At 43.0% G+C, this 20,835-nt stretch overlaps 1 protein-coding gene across 10 annotated transcripts in view; it reads left to right on the top strand.

Annotated features, from left to right (window-relative positions):
- Positions 1–20,835, top strand: part of Atxn1 (ataxin 1) — a 390,275-nt gene that overhangs the window by 56,520 nt on the left and 312,920 nt on the right. The window lies entirely within an intron of this gene.

Below are 20,835 nucleotides of genomic sequence, written 5' to 3'. Positions count from 1 at the left end.
AGCCAGGACATAGTGTGTGTGAGAGAGAGAGAGAGAGAGAGAGAGAGAGAGAGAGAGAGAGAGAGAAAGAGAAAAGAGGTAAAACACTGTATGAAACACATCCCAGTCTTCTCTTAGCTTCTAGGGTCAGAAGCGCTTTTCACTCCCCATTCTTGGAAAGGAATCCTCTCAGCCCCCCCCCACCCCCCAAAGTTGGGGTCTCTATGACAGCAGGACCCCTGCCCAATGGGTCAGAGAGTCAGGAATGTCTTGCTTTCATCTGTCCCTCTCCACAAAAGGGAATGAAACACCACGGTGCTTGAGAGTTCCTCGTCGCCGGTTCACATTTGGTCTCACTTCCATATTTCTCTAGTAAAGATTTCAATATGTAATTTCAAATACTCTTGGGGTCAGCTGCTTTCAGATAGCGTCTTTTCTCATATTGAAATGCATCAAGTGCTGACCTGGTTAACAGGGAAAAAAAAATCACTGAACATTTTTGGGGCAGAAACCATTGTACAGAGTGGTATAAAGTTTCCACCTCCCTAATGGAGCCAGCGGAGTGACCTGCTGTCACCAGGAAGTAGTGACTCTGACGTGGAGGAGTCACGGTGCTTCAGAAGCCCGTGATTCTTGGCCTCCTTGTGCCCACTCTTCCTTGGTTGCGCGTCTTGTAGCCCTTTTTACATTCGCCTGTCTCTGTAAACCGAAGGGGAGCTCGCTCCGTCGTCAAGTAGATGCAGTGGGGAGGCGGAGTTCTGTCCATCAGCTCGGATCCCTGCTCTCCTTACCTGCCCACTTGGCCTGAGGCATCATGGCCCTGTTGTGAGTGGTGGGGGCTGAGGGGAGGATGGGAATAGAGAGGGTGAGGGCCGTCAGTATGCACGACATGTTTAAATTTAGCAGCCCAAATGGGCATTGTTAGGATAATGAAAATAAATACAGTCACTTTTCTGATTAAACCATGCACAACGAATCAGTGTTTACCACAGTAGGAGGGAAGGTCTCCATTTGTTAGGTGGAGCCCAGGTGAGAAGCCATCTCAGTCCCGGGCTGGGCCCAGGGCTCTGGAGTTGATCCCCGTGCCTCGCAGGCTTATGTGGTACTTAAGTGGTGCCTGGGAGATAGAGGCCTGCAACCTAGAGAAATCGGTGGCATTGCTCCTCTGCTCCTGTTATTCCAGGAAGCAGAGGAGAGGTGGTCATCTGGACAGCGTGGGTTTGCTCCACTCTGCCACCTTTGCTTCCTTCCTTGGAGGGAGAAGGAGCTGGGGAATTATCATGCACACACCCAAACACTTGCCTGGCTCATAAGTCTGAGAAAAAGACAGTGACAAATTCTACCTTAATTTTTATGAAAAATACTTTCCCCCCAAAGTAGAGACAGTGGTTTATAATAGGCCTGACCTTTGAAACTCAGAATATATTTCTCACAGAAAGAAGATATATCATAGTAGGTCCCAAGAAAGCCTAGTTTCCGTCGTCTCCACCACGGCCCTGGGACCATGACCACTATAGTCTTCATTCAGCCATCAGCCCCGCCTTCGGCCAGTGGGAGGTGGTTATGAAGATCAGTCGTCGTGTTTTCTAGAAGAACAGTGAAAACTGTGGGTAGAAGCAGGTTGTAATGTAATCAGGTGAATGTGACCAGCCCAGAGCTTAATGGGATATGAAATCCCTTACTGATGTGGGGTCCAGAGAGCCCAACGCAGAGCCAAGAGCAGACGGGAGGCTCATAGGAAGACTTTGCTTGGGGAAGAATGTTCTAGCAATCAGGACCAACTGAAATCAGAAAAGCTGATGGATTTGCTGATGGAACTTCCATCACTCAAGATGTTCAAGCGGGGGCCGAGGACCTCTTGCTGGGAATTCTCCAGAGGGTGGCTGGGAATTGAAGAGAAGATTCTAATTGATGATAGAGATCCTTTTTCTCCTAAATCTAGGACTCAAATTTTTTTTTCCTGATTTTTAATTGGAAAAAAGATTATTCAAGAGCACTGAAATAATTTAAACAAGGATAAATAGCCGTACTTTGGCAACCCTAACACAGGATAGCCTTTTATTTTATATAATATGTTCCTCTCTACCATATACATACTTTCTCTAAAACAAGGAGCAGAAATTACTTAATAAACAAAGCCTAACTTTTTCACTCTGAAGGACATAATATGAACTTACTCTTCTGTTTTTATACTTTTAAAGTGTTGATAATAAGAGAGTGTGTGATGTGTTTATGTTCATCAAATTTTTAAATTCATTATCAGCAAAAGTGTATTTGAACCGTATATGATTTTACACAGTTTAAATTTTTCAATGTTTCTGACTTTCAGCTTTCTCAATATTTCTGCCTATTAGTGGTCTTTAAAGATTATACTGGGCAGAATTCTATGACTTGTATAATTTGCGAGTTGGAGTCCTGGGTCTCCTACCCTAGGGTGGGCTGTATTTTTTACTGTTGACTAACAAAGGTCACCGAGGATGGGACAGTAAGGAAAGACTTCTGGCCTGTCACTCAGTCCCTGCTTTTCCTAGGTCACACTTTTTCAAAGACTGAGTATAATTAAATGCTTTCCACCATAAACTAGACTGAACATAATTTAATCTTCCCCTGAAGGCACTGGAGAGTCTTGGAGTGCCGTAGGGTCATGATGAGCATCAATTACCTGCTCACCGCGGGTGTGCAGGAGGAGGTGGTTAATGGAGTTCCATTTGGTAGAGTCCTGGGTGACCAGACATTGGTTCTGTTATTACTGGGAGTTCAGTGAGGGCTCTGGGACTGATGCCCAAGGTTAAAGTCTCAGGTGGGAGAGAGTGAGCCAAGGTCACCTCTGTAGTTTGCAAAGGCTGGGGGTGGGTGATGGTAATTCACATGTTCATGGTGGTACTTGGCACTTTTTAGTCTGGGAAGTACCCCCCACATATCTAGTCTCCTGTTATTTGTTTCTTATGATGGTCCTGGGGAGGGGGAAGGCAGTGGGTGTCCCATTTGTGCAAATGAAGAAAACAGAGCCTAGGAAGCTTGGGTCACTTGTCCTGAAATCATGGTGTATACATGGCAAAGCCACTGGGCTGTGATTTCAGTGTTCTTACAGTGTTCTGAAGGATGCTCAGCACTGACTCATGTCCACTGTGTTCTCTGTGCCTTATCCATAATGGACTTGTTTAATCCTTGCAGTGGCCCTGTGATTGGGCAGTCACCCATTCTTTGGGTACTTTCACAATTTTATCTTTAGACCCGAGGACACTGAAGGGAGAAGAGGTGAGTGATGGGGTGTGGCTCTAAGCCCAGGTGCTCAGGATGCAAAGCCAGTGCTCCCCCGCAAGAGGCCCCAGGGCTTAGGGCCACTCAGTGTACACCCTGTGGAAGCTGAGCTGCTAGATAGTGGGCTTTCTGTGAAGCTCTCTGCTTGTCCGAGAGGCCCACAGTCATGCTGACTGAGGTTTCAAGCCCGTATCTGCCACGTTGAGGTGTCAGGGTCATTTCTTATCCCCTGAACTTAAGTGTCCTCGTCTCTAAAATGAAAATATAGAACATCTAATGTTCTCATAAGATGAGCCATATGTGAAGTACCTAACACACTGCTTTTCCATAACCTTCGGCCTTTAAAGTAGCTTCTATTATTATTATTATTATTGCTATTCTTACTATGCATTTACAATGGCCAAAACCATAATAATTTTTTTTTTCAACAGCTAGGCGTTTGTACCTATTGTATGAGTGTACCTGTATTAATTAGATGTAATTATCTTTCTTGAATCTTTAAAATAGGAAAATCTCATAATTACATTTGTTAATATTATTATCCCTACCTGTACTCAACTTATAAATTTATTTCATTAGGCAGCTAGCGAATTATCTAAGAACCCAAAGCAGTCGTCCAAAGTATTAGCCATAAAATTAATTTGTGACTGTTACGTAGGTGCTAAAATAGAGGTTTGAATTGAAAAGTGCAAGGAGGAATGCTGATTTCAGTGGATATAAACAGACCAGTCATAAACCACAGTCATAAACTACATAGAGCTCATTGGAGGCTATACAGTCTCAGTCCGTTAAGCTGCTGGGTAGCTTTAAAAATGCAATTGACTTCTCCCCGTTCTGTAGGCTGGCAGTCTAAGATCAAGGCACTGGCTCATCTGGTGTCTGGTGAGGACTCACTCTGCGGTTCATTGATAGTACCTTCTCACTATGTCCTTACATGGGGCGGGCGGGGCGGGGGGAGCCGTGCTCCGGGGACACTTACATGGGCACTAATCGCATTTATGAGGGCTTCACCCTTGTGATCTAATTACCTTCCTAAAACCCTACCTTTTGAGTTAGGATTATTATTATTTTTTTCCTTTTTTGCCTTATAGAAAAATCATAACACTGCAAATTTACTTGTAAACTATATGTACTGCTTCTTCATTCCTTGTAGGAGTTGTTATTTAGTCTTTCAGTAAAATCTATTTAGGCCAGGCGTGGTGGTACACACCTGTAATCTCAGTGGCACGGGAGGCTGAGGCAGGAGGATCATGAGTTCAAAGCCAGCCTCAGCAACAGTGAGGCGCTAATCAACTCAGTGAGACCCTGTCTCTAAATAAAATACAAAAATAGGGCTGGGGATGTGGCTCGGTGGTTGAGTGTGCCTGAGTTCAATTTCCAGTACCCCCTTCCTAAAAAAAAAAAAAAAAAAAAAAAAGAAGAAGAAGAAGAAAAAACAACTTAGTTTGTTCCATGTATTCTTTTAGATTTGGGGAATGTAGTAGTGAGTAAAACAAAGTTCCTGATCTCGGGGAGCTTTGCTACTGGCTGCTGAGTGATAGAGGGATAAAGGAATAGGCACTGACCAGGGTCCTGGTCCCAAAGGGACTTTTCCGTGACACCAGCATGAAATCTGATCAGAAAACCATCCTGTTCATACAGACTGCGTGTGCCACTGCGTTATTCCACTGCACACTGAAGTGCCACGTAGAGGTCTGGGTGGAGCTCAGTGATGCAGCTTTTGCCTGGCACGTGTGGCACCACAAAATAAACCCACATGTAAATAGAAGGAAAGTCCCACGCATGTGCACAGGCCCTGCAAGATGTGGCTATTGACGCCCTTCTGACCTCGCTCTTTTCTCCCCCTTTCCCCTGTCTCATTCGCAGTTTTCAGAACTTAGTCACATGTCCCAGGCCTTTCCTGAAATGTGCTCAGGTGGTCCAGGGACAGAGGTGCAGTTGGGTTTGATGGGCACCAGCCCCTTCTGAAGGGGCCGCCCGAGAATGTCCCCCGCTGGGTGGTCAGGGCATGCCCCCGGCGGCACTGGCTGGGTTTATGCCGTCAGGAGCCCCCTGGCTGTCGCTCTCCCCCCTAGCTGCAGGTTCTCATTATTAGTAGAAGTTGAAATAGTGTGACTTTCTAAGGTCCCTGCCAACACGACAGCTCTGTGATTCATATGTTCCTGAAAACTTGAGTGTATTTTCACAATAAATGGAAATGATTTTTCCAGTGAGCCTGGGAATAGATTTTCCATTTACCTTTCGCCTTGGTTTGCTACATCAGTGTGTTGGGGTCTGCTGTTGCTCTAAGCCCACCAAGAGGTCAGCCACCTGCCAGGAAGGAGGACCTACACCAGGGGAGCAGTACAGCCTTCGGGAGACCCTTGAGGTCAGTCCCTTGGTAATGGGAATTCAGAGCCCACGTGAGCTCAGTTTCTAAGTGGAGAAAGAAGAACATTGGGCCGGAGAGAAAGAGGAAGTCCAGCTGCTGGTGGCTGAGTGCTGAAGGGCCTGTCCGGCTCCTGTCACCCCTCCTGCCTGCTGAAGTCACCCAGAGCACAACAGCACCCAAAGATGCAAACACTGGATTCCTCAGTGTTCCCTTAGGAATCCTGAAAAGTTCCATTTTTTTTGTTTGTTTCTTTATTTCATCTGCTTCTCCTATGGTGGATAAAAGCTCCCAATAAAGAAACAAATGAGGAATTTATCAAAAAATATTCATTGTCAGGCTAGGCCTGTTGGCACACGTCTGTAATCATGGCTCAGGAGTCTGAGGCAGGAGGATCTCAAGTTCAAAGTCAGCCTCAGCAAAAGCGAGGCACTAAGCAACTCAGTGAAACCCTGTCTCTAAATAAAATACAAAATAGGGCTGGGGATGTGGCTCAGTGGCCAAGTGTCCCTGAGTTCAATCCCTGGTATACCCTCCCCCCAAAAAAAAAATTGCCAACAAAATCCATCTTCAACTGTGTTCAAAAGGAACACAGTTACAGTTACAAGGAGTAAGTTTTCAAGATCTATTGCATAGTGTGATTAGCATTGTTATTAACCATGGTTTATAAAAATGTACTTATGTTTCAAAATTACTAAGAAAATAACCTTTAAATGTTCTCACTATAAAAAATAAGTATGTAGGTGATGGATAAGTTAATTAGCTGGTATAATCATTTCATAGTACATACATATATCAAGATGTCACATGAGAGCCCATAAATACACACAGCTGAATCACCAGCTCTGTCCTAAAGAGTAAGTATTGTCTTGCTGTGGGACATGCCAGATAGGAAATTCCAGCTATGTGTAGGAAAGGTGGTATATTGGAGTACACACATGCACACACAGTGCACACGTGGACACATTCAATGTACACATAAACACACGGATAACACACACATAATGCACATACATATACACAATATGCACATGCATACACACACAAAATACGCAGTACACACATACATACACTTACAGACACTTCTCTCCAAGGACATCTGTCTCCCTTCTTCCTTCCTATGGAACCACCTGGACAAAGGACAGGGATGTCTAACCAGCTCTCAGTGGTTGGCAGGGATATCAGACGTGGGACTCTCAAGATATTAAACTTGATTTTGCAAAAGAGTATATTGGTGATTTTTGAATGGCATTGCTTTGTAGATAGACACACTTAAAAAAAAATAAAGGCAGGAAGAAAATAGACTGGATATCACCAGCCTGTTCTGTGGTGAGTGGGACACGTGAAGAGTCCCCTCTATCCGCTGTTACCCTTGTACTCTGGGTTTGCCGTGCTCCTCTGCGCCAGGCTGCCCACAGTCCACCCACAGGATGTTACAACTCATGGAGATCCTCCAGCCTGCAGAGCCAGCAGGCGCCAGCTTAGCCATTCCTGAATGTCGTCGGTGCTCTGTGCAGAGGGCCGAGGTGGGGAGTCGGGCGCCATGGGGACGGAGACCCTCAGCTGGGGAGCCTTGCGCTGTTTAATCCAGCTGGGATTGTGGTACAGCTGGGTTCTGGAGTTGAGCTTTAGACCCTCTCTCTATTTTTTTTTCTTTCTGTGACCTCAGAGCTATTTCAAGAATTCTTTCTTTCTTTACTTTGTGTGTTTTCTCAAATCAGAGGGAGAAATGGACCCCAGACAGACATTGCATTAGTCCTTTTCTGTGTGCTTAGCTGGAGGTTTCAAGGAAAGCTGGCAGAGGCCAGGGCTAGCAGTCATGGAGAGCCACCAACGTTGCTGTTGTCATTTCTGCCTGCTGTCTGCTTCATTTTCACTTCAGGTAACCACTATGACACGGTACACCCCAATCCCTGCAGCTTGAAAATAAACTACAGAGCTCATGTCAGTAGTCACTTCTCAACTCTTGGCTACAGAGGAACTCAGTGGCGAGGTCATCGCGAGGTCTCCTGAAGAACTCAGTTTTCCTGGGTTTGCCCCAGAACCTTTGAGTGCTGCAGAGACTTGATGGTGTTGAGGGGCCCTGGGGAAGCACGGTTCCTCCAGGCCTGATAGTTCATTTGGTGAGGATTTATGGTGGGGAGACACACACACACACAGAGACAGGAAGAGGGAGAGAGAGTGAGTGTGTGTGTGTGTGTGTTTGATCTTGGTTGCTAGGGCAACAGTTATGCTCTTACAGAGCTCTGGGGACCTCTGTAAGTACCAAATGAAGTTAAGTATGATAAAGGCATGATAAGATTTTGGAAGCCATGTGTGGTCTAAAGACAATTATATAGATTCAATTTGTATCACATTTTTGTCTTCATTCCTTGTGGTATTTGTGGGGTGTGTGTGTGTGTGTGTGTGTGTGTGTGTGTGTGTGTGTGTTGCTGCTTTTATTTCAGGCTGCTTGTAGAAAAACGCTGATTCATAGTGTCATTGTCTTTTGTTTTCCCAGGGAAATTCTGAGACTGTTTCAGAGTTCATTTTTCTATAACAACCTTGAATTTAATCTCTCTAGATAAATCTTTATTTTTTTCCTCTTATACACACAAGCAAACTTGCTTTGTTTCATGCTATAAATGTCAGACTAGCCCTAAAGAATTAAAAGAAATGCCAGTAATTTCACAGGGCTCTTGAGCATGATTTTTTATCCTAATTTTGAATATACTTTTCAGAGTTAAGTTTTAGATGCGTGTAGGTGGGTATTTGAAGATCTCAAACCTTTACTGGCAGCATACAACTGATCACCTGATCAATATATCAATGAGATAGATCCTTGTGGACATTTTCTCAATCATAAAAGTAGGAGATTTTGGAGAGGAGGAGCTTTTTCAGGTATATTAAGCAAGTTTGCCATGATAAGTTGAGATGGGGTATTTGACTGAACGTTTCTCATCTGTTAGCTGGTAGACAGCTGGGCTTCCTGGTTGTAATTACATGCCAGTGGCTTGGTGCTTATTATTCTAGAGGTTAAGTTCATCTTAGAGTCTCCCAGCATAGGGAGTAGTGAGTTCTGATTGTTCACATTAAGACTGTAATTCCACCCAAGGTGTGTAGTGTCATCGTAGAAACTGGATGGAATTACAGCCCCATGTCCATTTTGAAAGACGACATTATTTATTGAAATACTTTACAAAGTTAAATAATTTTGTAAATATGCTGAAAGTTTGTGGGACTTGGAAACATAATCTGGGTCAGATAGGAAGTTTCTCATTTACTTGACTGACTTCAATTGTATCTTTAAATATTGTGTTTTCAAAAAAGATCTGGAGAGGTTGTATTTAAGTTTGGGAGGACTTAACAATAACAACAACAACGAACACCTTGCCTTGAATTGCTCTCATGATTTCCTGTTTACTATTAGTGGAAAAATTGGCTTCTCATATGTATATATTATTTAATCTTTTCTGATTCTAGCCTGGAGTCTAATATTGAGTGGCTATAGCAGCCATAGAGTTTTATTTCAGGGAAGTCCATGTGTCCTAAGTAATTCTTTCTGTATAGATATCTTTTTTTTCCTGTAATCCCAGCAACTCAGGAGGATAAGGCAGGAGGATTGCAAGTTTGGGGCCAGCCTCAGCGACTTAGCCAGACTATGTCTCAAAAGAAATAATAATAATAATAATAATAATAATAATAATAATAATAATGGAGCTGGTAACATAACTCGATGATATAGAACCCCTGACTTCAATCCTATTCAATCAATTTCTCTTAAAGCCATAATCCTTGTGAAGTCTGTATATTGCTTGTTTTACCCCACAAGGTAAATAATTACACAACCAGAAATTTTGGTTGTGGGTTGGAATATAACATGGATGCCTTTTTATTGGTCTTAATTAGGAGATCTACTGCTAGGAGAATTCACTAAATCAGTGCATGACCAGATTTGAAATGGCTATCTTTTCAAACTCTGCAGATGTGACCTCAGTATCTTTCTCTATTGGAGTTGAAAGCTCAGAGAGATACATTGTATGTCTCAGAGTCTGATGGTTTCTAAGTTTTAGACTGTACTGTATGGTTTTTGATGATTAAAGATAATCAGTGTAACAAAGTATCACTGAAAATGGTATTGCCTGTGCCATCCTGCCCTGTAAGATACAGTATCAAAAACTAAAAATCAATGTCAATTGAGTAGTTGTTTTTCTTAATTTGTATATTTGTGAATTTACATCCATGTATGGAGGAGTGTTTTCAAAAGTTCAGAAATTTCAGTGGAGGAAATTCTGAAGTAAGACATTCTCTTAATTATCAGGAATATGTTTTTAAAATGTATACAGTCACATTAATCGCATATTAAAATATTTGGTCCCTGGAAATAGTCCAGTTTTAAGAGTTGGTTTGTACAACAGAGATTTAAAAATAAATATTCTGGTAGAGCTAAAGTCAATACTTCCTGTTTTTTAAAGAATTTATCAAAATATAAAATATCTTTACTTTTTGAAATTGTATTTTAAGAACTTGGAAATACTGAAGAGACTGTTTCAGCTTCTACATTTAAAGATTTGAGTAAGGACTGGTTCCTCTATTCCCTATTTACAGTGTAGATTTTTACCTTATTTTATTATTACCTGTAAACATTTTATGTTAGCTGTATATATTAGATTTAATCTACTAGTGCTCCCTGATATGCCATGTTGGTTAGAAAAAATAGTAGATAGTATTCTGTTCAGATTCCAACAGGGAGTCTTGCTGGATTTTTATATAAGAAGCACATTGTGTGTGGTTGTGTGTGTGTGTGTGTGTGTGTGTGTGTGTGTGTTTGTGAGAGAGAGAGAGAGAGGGCGGGCGCGTGATGGGTGCTATAGCAATATCGTGTGTTCTTTCAAAATGTGCAAGGTGCCTCCTGTTCTGTGGGTGGGGGAACCCCTTAAGGTGCCCTCACTAGTTAGTCATTCCCTTGTTCCTCACCAGAAAGGGAAAACCCATTGTCCCACCTCCCACTCATTCTGAACAACGGGGGCGGCGGTGGGGGTGGGAGTGGGGTGGAGAGTCAGGGTAATTTTGTTTAGCAAGCTGCAGTTTCCTTACTTTACTATCAGTCTGCATTATAAGCTACTATATACGCTGCATATATATGCATATATAATATATATGCATTATAAGCTAATTCATATACGAGGCACCAGTGATCAAATGGGGTGCAATTCTTGGAAAAACTTTATAGAGTACAGATTTGCCTAGCATAACAACCAGATGTTTAGGGGTATTTGTGTGTGCGCATGTGCACTAGTTGTAGAAATTAACAAATATGTTATATCATTGACCATTTCCTTGGATTTTTGAAGGAAAATGTCATTCAATGAGCTTCTAACTTGAGTCCCATTATGTCTCTTTCACTTTTAGACTCTTAAGGTGAATTAATAAAGAATCACTGATTCTTAAAAAAAAAAAAAAGCACTCCTAATTTAAGAAAGGAGGCATTTAACTTGCTAATAAGATCCTTAAAATTTACAGGTTACATAATACATTCAAGGAAATTAAGTTATATATTCATTAAGAATATATTATCTCTATTAGCAGAGGCTAAACGATTAGGGTTTTACCAAATGTTAGATGGTCTAGGTAAAGAGTGTCCCTGGTCTGACGCACTGAGAACTGTCGAAGTTTCAGGCTTGCCATTAACTGCTGGGTAGCCTTTGGTAAACAGCCTAACTTCTTTGGGTCTTAGGAAAATGAGGAATTTGGGTTCTCTTGGTGGTTTTCTAATGTGACTTCAGAAACCCCTGGAGGCTCTTGGTCTCCCAACAGGCTTCTACTGTGTTAGCCAGGGTGGAGATGAGAACTGGCATGTGCACAACTTGAGCATCCCTAAAATCAGAAATCTGAAATGCACCAAAATCTGAAACTTCAGAAGCATTGACATGACACCACTCCACACATGAGTGCACTAAAAATGTTGTATAAAATGATCTTAGGGCTATGTGTATAAGGTGTATGTGAAGCATAAATGAATTGTATATTTAGACTTGGGTCTCCCACACAAGGTATCTCCTTATGTATGTGCAAATATATCAAAATCTCAAAAAAAAAAATTAAAATCTAAACCACTTCTTCATGTCAAGCATTTTGGATAAAGGATACTCATCCTGCATTGTGATGGCTGTTTGGCAGTTTCATTTCACAGGCCCACGGAATCAGACAGTCTTGAAGATCGCTTCTGGCTCTCAAGTTTCAAGAAATCTCTAGAAAATGTAGTCCTTCACCAGCAAGAAGCAATCCAGAGAGAAATGGGTTATCCCATAAGAAACCCGATGAGGAAAAGTTTAAAACGAGAGCAGACTTTTGGGTTTGATCATCTCCTAGGGCTGCTGCTTGCTCCAGGTCAGACAAGTCTAAGGTCTTTCCTGAGGAATAGGGATGAGAGTCGCCAAATGTCATTCCTCTCTCCTAGGTCCCCTTTGAAGAAGCCAGGGAGGTAAGCATGGCAGTCCCTGTGATGTGGGGGATGACAGAGGTTCCTGCACTTTCACGCTGTGGTCCTTGGCTGGATCGGTCAGTCCTGGGGCCTGTCTCTGAACACCAGGGAAAGGATGAAAAAGTGGCCATTTTCTGTTGTCCTGCCAGACCAGAGGAGGGGCTAGGAGGAGAACCCTGAGCCCTGTGCCATGCCACCATGGAGGTGCTGACAGCTCCCTGGCACTCACAGGCACAGCCTCCGTCCCTGCAGCTTGGGCACAGATAGCATCTGGGGAAAGGAGACAAGAGCAGAAGAGGACAGGAAAGTCTCAGGGATCCTGAAGTGGTAATATCCATGGTGGCAGCTGAGCTGTTTGCCAAGAAGAAAACTCTGGTCAGCCCTCTGGCTCCGGTTGCCAAGCATGTTTGCACTAGAATAGGGTTCAGAAATTCAGACAGAACACTGTCTGTCTTTAAGGACTCGTGTGAAAGGTTTGTTTGTGCCCAGCCTAAATCCAAGCATCTGTCAAAAACACTCTGAGATACCTTCAGACCCCTTGAATGTAATCTACACAATGTAGAAGACAAAGGACCCAGGTCTTCAGCTCTCTGATGAGAAACAAGAAACTTTTCTTCTGCACACCTCCGCCTTAGGATGATGAAGGAGGATCCGTGCCAAAGGTTCCCGCAGCGTAGTTAACAGAGGTGGGAAGTTGAGATTACCTGACAGGCACCAGAGCTGAGAAGCTGCCCTCTTTATCCGCACAGCCACAATTAGTTTTGGAAGACTGTCAGTGGAGAAGCTGAGGGCTGTTCATTTAGAAAGCAGATGTGTGGGATGGCTCTGTGTGCCGGTCCACCGGGCACCATCTCTCTCTTCCAAACCTTGTCCTAGCCCCAGGGGAGCAAAGCTGCATCTTGCTTTAAGCCAGTCTGACACGCGGACCACTCGGGTTTGCACTCTGAATACATGAAGGAAGTGGTTGGTTGTATTACAAAAGAAGTCCTCTTTGGCAAAGGATCCTTTCTTTTTTTTATTTTCTCGAAATGGCCAGATGGAAGAAAGCAAAAGCTCCCTTTTCATGACTATTTGGAAACCTGGATCTCATCAACTTTCTGGTTGGTTTTGGCTGTCAAGGCTTTTTGTGCCAGAGCAACTGTGAGCCAGGTTTCTGAGGTTCCTCTGACCATGTTGGCAGCCTCTTAAAAATAACTGTCATTTCAAGTTCAGCTAAAATATATAACTCCACAAATAAATACATATCAAGCATATGAATAGAAGTAAGGAAGTGAGGATTAACAGACCGAAAAGCAACACTCGTGCCATGAAAAATACTATAAAGCACTTGTAAGGAGGTTTTTGCTTATGTTATTGCTTGGACAGTAACTGTGGAGACTTTGATCCCTTCCTCGTGGTCCCTCATTTCTCATTTCCCTGCCGGGAGGTTTTGAGAAGCTGACTCCTTGCAAAGTTTCTTGGAAAAACCTCTGCTTGGCTGTCATCGGTTTGTCACGGACAGTGTGTGTGAACGGGTCTCCAGGTCTCAGGGTCTTGAAGAAGGAAACCATGCCGCGTTCACACCTTCCTTTCTTTTTTCCTCTATTGATTTTTTTTTTTACTATTTTGGATAGGAAATCCTCAAATTGTATGGTTTTTCTGGTCCGGGGAGATGAAAAATGAGAAGAACAGAAAGGAGAAGGGAAATTATTCATGTCAGACTGTGCTCAGATGCAGATGTGGACAGGAATGGGGGCGTTCTGGAAGAGAACAGCTGCTAACCAAGACCGAGTGAGACTTCAGTTCTGACTCTTTACCTTTGATTGCTGCCTCATATCAAGGCTCTTGCAGAAATTACAGTGAAGGCAAGAGGCGACATCTGGAGCATGGGGCGTTATTTGTTGCACAGGGTAACTTTCCTTTACAGGGGCTGTCCTCTATCTGGAGGAGTAGATGCTGGTACTTTCATCGTGCATCTTCCCCCACCAACGTCTGTGTCTGCATATATTTCCCTTGGCATTTAAATGCACGGGTTCTTAAAAATGCTGACAAATAATCTCCATTGCACATTTTGCTGGCACCATGGCCTCACCGTAAATGCTCTCTGTATGTTCTTGGGACGTTGCGTAATTGCAGCTACTCTAGTTTACTGTGCAGTATGCTCAGTGACTAATGGTCTAATCAGGACTTGAAAAATACATAAACAGTTCAACAGAAGCGATTGATTCACTGAGCTCTTTTCATCCAGACAAGGGTGAGCTAATGGGAATAAAAAAGACGGAGGTGTGCAGCAGCGTCTTTGATGTGTCAAAGCTAGTGTTCCCACAAATCCCGGGCGCTCTTGCTCATTGATGGCGAATCCCTTTTTCATATGCATGAGGCAGGAGAGCCAAGCTGTCGTCCTAATTGGCTCCTCCCTGGTATTCCCTAATGTGCATGTTACCACTTCTTTCCTTTCCTCTAAATACGGACTGTGACCGTTTGGAGAGGTGGCCCTCACGTGACGCTGTGGCGTCACCCTATACTGCAGGCTTCATCGAGGCTGTGGTCCTGCGTCCTGGTTTCTTGGGGATAGGATTTCAGTGGAGTCTGAGGCAGACTGCCTGGCTGACTTCAGAGGTATTGTTGATTGACACAGATTCTTGTTTTATCCTCGGTGGCACCAATCCTTCCACAGTGTCCACCTGAGAGGCACAGAGGCCGAATGTGATGAGAGATGAAGCGTAACAGAAACGGACCTGTGTGTCTGGGGCACACTGTCCAGTGAGGAGAAACTGGGTCCCCACTGTCATGTCTCCTTTCCTTGGGAATTTGTTAGCTCGCCCCTGAATTCTCCAGCCCTCCCACACAGACTTCGCTTTGACACAATTGTCCATCTCTCAGCTCAGCCATAATTTAATTTTTTTGATGAAACCGCCCAATCTCTGGAAGCTAGCTTCTCGCTCGTGTAATAACTCCAACCATTCCTAAAAATAAGACGAATGATGGAATGTTGTGCTTTCTAAACTAACGACATGGATTGTTTCTTTAGGCACACGCTGGTTCAGTAGTAAAGGGGGGGAAGTCCTTGGGCACATTCCATGTCCCACATTCATGGTAATACTTAGGCTTCTGTCTGGCTATTTAAGAATTGCATGGCCAACAGGCTTCCTTATGAATAATGGTGAATGGCCTCCATCCATTTCAGCCATTTCACTTTAAGTTTTAAACCACTGGAGTGCAGGATGGTCATCGGCTTTCCGAGTGTTTTGGAACTTGTCCCTCATTCCCTGTCTCTGGTGGCACCTCCCTTCCCCCCTCCAGCCCAACCCCGGAGCTGCTCTGGGTCCTACTTTCCTGGAAGGATCTGATGAATGAACTGCTCATGGTCAAGTCTGTGCTACTTAGTTTCTTATTCCTCCAAGAGGCTTGCAGGATTCAGCAGAAGAAGCTGAACAAACAATGGATAAGAATTTATTTTGGAACCCAGAACTTCATGGATTAGGGAGGGAAACCAACAAAAGGCAGGAGCAGAAGGACAGGTTCAGGGCCAGATGTTTTGGGGGCCCCTGGAAGCATTGGGTGCTTCCTAGGTAATCAGCTAGCTCGTCCCAGACTGCAGCTCTGCAGTCTGACCCTCCCCTGGTCCGGTTGTGGTCCACTCTCACTGGAAAGGCCAGGATCCAGAGCCACCAACAGGGCGGTGGCCTCCTCATACTTCCTTAAATTTTACAGATTCAGATATTTATTGTCCAAATTGGATGTGGGAGACAAGGGGCAAAGTATTCCAAACCTAGGATAACTAAGAAAAGGGTGGCCTTGGAAATTTTTTGATGTTTATTTGCTGTACTTTTTTTTTTTTTAAGACAGATAATACAGCAACTAGATTAAATGTTTCTTTTTAAATGTTTTCTTTTTCAAAGGAAATATTTTAAAAGTTACTCTTAGTCACTACAACATTATAATTCAAGATGGGTGCTATAATCCTTGAATTATATTATTTGGTAAATTAATGTTTTAAAGAAGCTTTAATGTTGGGGTGGGGGTTACAGCTTGAGGGTAGAGCACTTGTCTGGCATGCATGAGGCCCCAGGTTCAAGCCCTAGCACTTAAAAATCAAAAAGAGAGAGAAGCTGAGCGTTCGTTACCATGGAACTGCAACAAACAACAAAAACCCTTGCCAGATGCACTTTGCCATTCTTTATCGAATCCTCCTGTTTCCCTGGGGTTCCGGGGCTTCACTTAATGGAGAAATGGTACATTTACATGTGGGCGCCCACTGAGTCCTTCCCAGTAGTCTAGCTTAGTGGTTCTCAGACTTCACTGTACCTGAGGGTTGCTGTAAAGAGCTCTGTACACAGAATCATGTTACAGCATTTTATGAGCAAATCAAAGGAATTTTCCAAGTTAATTTGGACAGTATTTGACTTTTGTCAAGCTTCTGAACTTAAGCTCCCACATAATAACTGACTCTTCAGTGTTTCCCCCTCTCTCTCCTCTTTTCTTTTCCTGCTTTCCATCCATCCATCCATCCATCCATCCATCCATCCATCCATCCACCTTCCTTCCCTTCCTTTTCTTTCCTCTTCTCCTTTTCTTTTGGTAGCATAACATCCTCATTTTTTTTGTGTGTATGAAATTAAAGCAGTGGTACCTACCTATGTTCAAATCAGAAAATGACTAGTGTGTTAAAATTCAGATCTCTTAGAAAAATTAATTCATAAGAAGTGTTCAAAGTGTTCTAGAAAGATCTATCTGAATTTCCCACCCCAGGCTTCCACTCAACTTTCTGTCTTTGGTTTCCCATTTTTAGCTGGGAAAGTGCACCCGCCAAAGCAGCCAGGTTCCCCCGTAAGCACGGTGCATCCAGCCATCTGTAAAGAAGAAAGTAGCATTTTGGCTTCAAAAACCAATAAAAGAGAATGAAAATGAAAATGAAAATGATTGGCATAGTAGAGTGTATGGCATTGTAGTCAGAATTTGAAATAAGATTCACCTAAATAACCAGAGATATTCAGTATTTGGTTAGGACTTCAATATTGATAGAGACATGTATGTTTTCTTGAAATCAAAAGAAATTAAACTAGATGCCCAAGAGATTATGAACAAATGAGAATGTTAGCAAAAATCCTGAAAGTAATTTAAATGTTGGCATTGTGCCCATTTTGTTTGTGTCTCTGCCATAGTACTATAAACCAACTTGCTTTGGAACCCATGGTATGGATCCATCAACTTGACTTCTCCCACTCCTGACTGGCAAAATTAAAATAATTCAGTTCAATATGAAAAAATTTGTTTCCTATTAACATTAAGTGATCAAAGAGCTGCATCTGAAATGATCACACCTGAATGAAGGAAAAGCTCTTTGGCTGGAGCAGCAGGTCTGCGTAGGCAGACAGCCACTGAAAAAGTTGCAAGGAAACAATCTCATTCAAGTGCACCCTGCACTTTTCAGACAACCTCATCATTTTAAAAAATTTCACAGGCAATTTAAAGTGCACCGTCAATACAGAAAATAGGGTGTGGTGACCGACATAAGCCGAATGAATTAAGAGCAGTCACAGAAAGTTGTGAACAATTGTATCTGAATCTGATCAACGGTCTTTTGCTTACGTTCAGAATTAGTCACCTAGTGAAAAACAAATGCAGGTGAACGTTTAGCCGCCTTGAAAGGAGATAGTTTCTTGAAAGGACCAGTGTTCATATGTGACTCACAAAAGAAGAGTGGCCTTTGGCAGACTCTAACACAAATGGATCAGCCCTTCATGGCTGTGAGTGAAACGAGGCCCAAGTGGAATGGGTAAGATACATAGGATTTGCAAACAACTCTTCGCGCACACAGGTTTTTGCATTCCTATTCTTTGTGGGAGAAACTACTAAAAATCAACCCAGACCTAAGGATGAACACAGAAAATAATCGGGGTGGAAAAAATACACTTTCATCCGTGTATTAAAAATATAACATAGTGGCATATTTGGCTTTAAAGGATAAGGTGGCCATGATTTTATTCTCTTTTAATGCTTAGTAATATTCCATTGTGTATATATACCACAGTTTCTTCATCCATTCATCTATTGAAGGGCATCTGGGTTGCTTTCACAGTTTAGCTATTGTGAATGGAGCTGTTATGTACATTGATGTGGCTGCGTTACTACAGTATGCTGATTTTAAGTCATTTGGATACAGACCGAGGAGTAGGATAGCTGGGTAAAATGGTGGTTCCATGCCAAGATTTTTGCAGGTAAATCGATGGAATTGGAGAATATCATGCAAAGCAAAGAAAACCAATCCCTCCAAACCAAAGGCCAAATGTTCTCTCTGATAAGTAGATGCTGATCCATAATGGGAAGGGGAGAGGCATAGGAAAAATGGAGGAACTTTGATGGGGCAAAGGGGAAGGAGGGGAGGGAGGGTGCATGGGGGCAGGAAAGATGGTGGAATGAGATGGACATCATTACGCTAAGCACATGTATGACTGCACATAGGGTGTGACACTACATTGTGTACAACCAGAGAAACGTAAATTTGTGTTGCAATTGCGTACAATGAATCAAAAGGCATTCTGCTGTCGTATTTACATAATTTAAATTAATTAATTGTAAAGTGGCTGAGCTTTAGGTGCCTCCCTGTGTGCTGATCCAGGTGGGATTTTCAGTAACTCTCATTCTGGGGCGGGGAATGTAAAACTAGAAGACGCCCCTCCCGCAGCACACATAATTGAGGCCTGTGTGCAGCTCAGAGCACTCTGCCTGCTGGGGCTCCTGGCTTGTCAGGCTCAGCCCTCCCCTGCATTCCCCTGGATTCACACCATGTTGTTTACACGTTTTTCTCCCTGATAAGGTTGGAAAGATCCTTGAAGGGCAAGGACAACCTCTTGTTCCTTTTTTTACATCTCCTGTGGTCCTTTGCTTACTGTGGCCACTCAGACATTATTCATTGTTATATATTTTTTTTCAATGTTAACTAGGAAGTGAAAATGAAATAGCAAATTGAGATAAACACTCAGATCTAAAAGGATACAAAATATTGTGGAGGATGCAGAGAATGTGGGAGAAAATGAGCATGAAGATATGTCTAATCTGTGGGACAGGAGGAAATCGGTGATTGCTGTTGGCGTTGAACTTCCTCTCCGAGCTGAACATTCCAGAGACGAGACCAGTTTTGTAGTTGGTAGAGAGACGTTTCCAGCCAGGAACAATCATACCGAGATTGACTCACCACGACCACAAATATACTTTTTGAGTTTGGAAACGAGATTTGAAACCCAATTGTATGTTCTTTTTATAGAAAAAAAAATCTCTTTTCTGCTTCTCCTATGGTTTCCCTCTTTTATGGCCCAGGCATGCGCCTATCGATCTATTCTACCTACCTCTAGATGCAGAGTGCAGGAACCATATTTTATTCACATGCAATCCTCTGGGCCTAGCATAAAATAGGTACCTGGCAAATGCAAATGAAGAAATAAAATGTTTCAATTTCTCTGTCAGCTACAAGGGCTTACAAAATTAGTGTGAAAAGCAGCAAGAGTTGGTTTTCAAATGCTGGCAGTTATGGATTTTGAAGTAAGGTGCTACTTAGTACATTATTTGAATACATGGTTTTATGTGTATTCTACAGGTATGTTGTATACCTGAGCTAACTGTCCAGGTGAAATGTTGTAGATAGAAGATATTCAAAGCCACATCCTCAGCCCTTTTAAACCTCTAGTCAGTGCATTTAGGGGCATTGCATGACTCTTTGTAACCAGTTGTATAAAGGGGGCAATGAAAGTTGGTAAAACATCTTTTAGAAATTCTCACCAAAGTGTAGACTCACCCACACTTACTTGTAGAATGCCAGGACATCACTCTGGTGAGGAATGAGGCCAGGTTGGAGACACAGGCTTCAAGGTGTCACTGCTTTGACGCTGTCATTCAGAATGTAACACTTGAGTTTGCAGGTGTTTTTGCAGGTAGTAGACATGTAATGATGCCCCTGTTTCTTTCTCTCCACTCTCTCCCTTACCATCTTCTCCCTGGCAATGCCTTATGTGCCAGTTTTAAATATATATAAGATTCATCCCTACCTCTCCCTGAAAAAGTTTCTTTCTTTTTTTTTTTTATTTTTGGTACCACAGATTGAACCCAGGGGCACTTTACCACTGAGCCACATCCTTGGCCCTTTTTATTTTTATTTTGAGATAGGGTCTCATGAAGTTGCTTTAGAGCCCCACTAAATTGCTGAAGCTGGCCTCAGCCTCATGATCCTCCCGCCTCAGCCTCCTCCTCAGTACTGTATGTTGACTGCCATAAGGTCAATATCACTCCATAAAAGCTCCATCTTCTCTCATTGTCATTGTAGAATGTCTGAAGGAAGGAAAGAGAGAAGTCCTGATGAGCTTGTTGGGTTGGGGACCTTGGCCCTTAGTGCTTCAGAGTCATGTGGTATTCTTTTCAGATTTTATGAAATTAGGGTGCAATTGGAGAAGGGCCTTTGAGAGAAAATGCACTTGGAGTCTCAGCACTGATTCATATGGCTGTGGTTGCCTGAGGGTTAATCTCTAAAGGTCACAGTGAAGTTCTGTTAGAAAGCCATTGGTTTCCAGAGTTGCCAGGATGTCTATGCTAACATTCCTGGAAGCACATTCTGCAGGGTCACCAGCATCTCCATCCAGAGACAGCAGAGCACCTTGGGACTGGAGCCTTCCGCTGGACCCACTGTGCGCCTGCGAGCTTAGCCTCCCACCTTGGAAACTGTCATTGGTTGAAGACTTCAGTAAAAACAGGAGGCAACATTTCCATATGACTGCTTTCCTGCTTTGTCATT

Source organism: Marmota flaviventris, chromosome 6 (assembly GCF_047511675.1).
Source record: "Marmota flaviventris isolate mMarFla1 chromosome 6, mMarFla1.hap1, whole genome shotgun sequence".
Lineage (NCBI taxonomy): Eukaryota > Metazoa > Chordata > Mammalia > Rodentia > Sciuridae > Marmota > Marmota flaviventris.
This window is presented reverse-complemented; position numbering and strand designations above follow the sequence as displayed.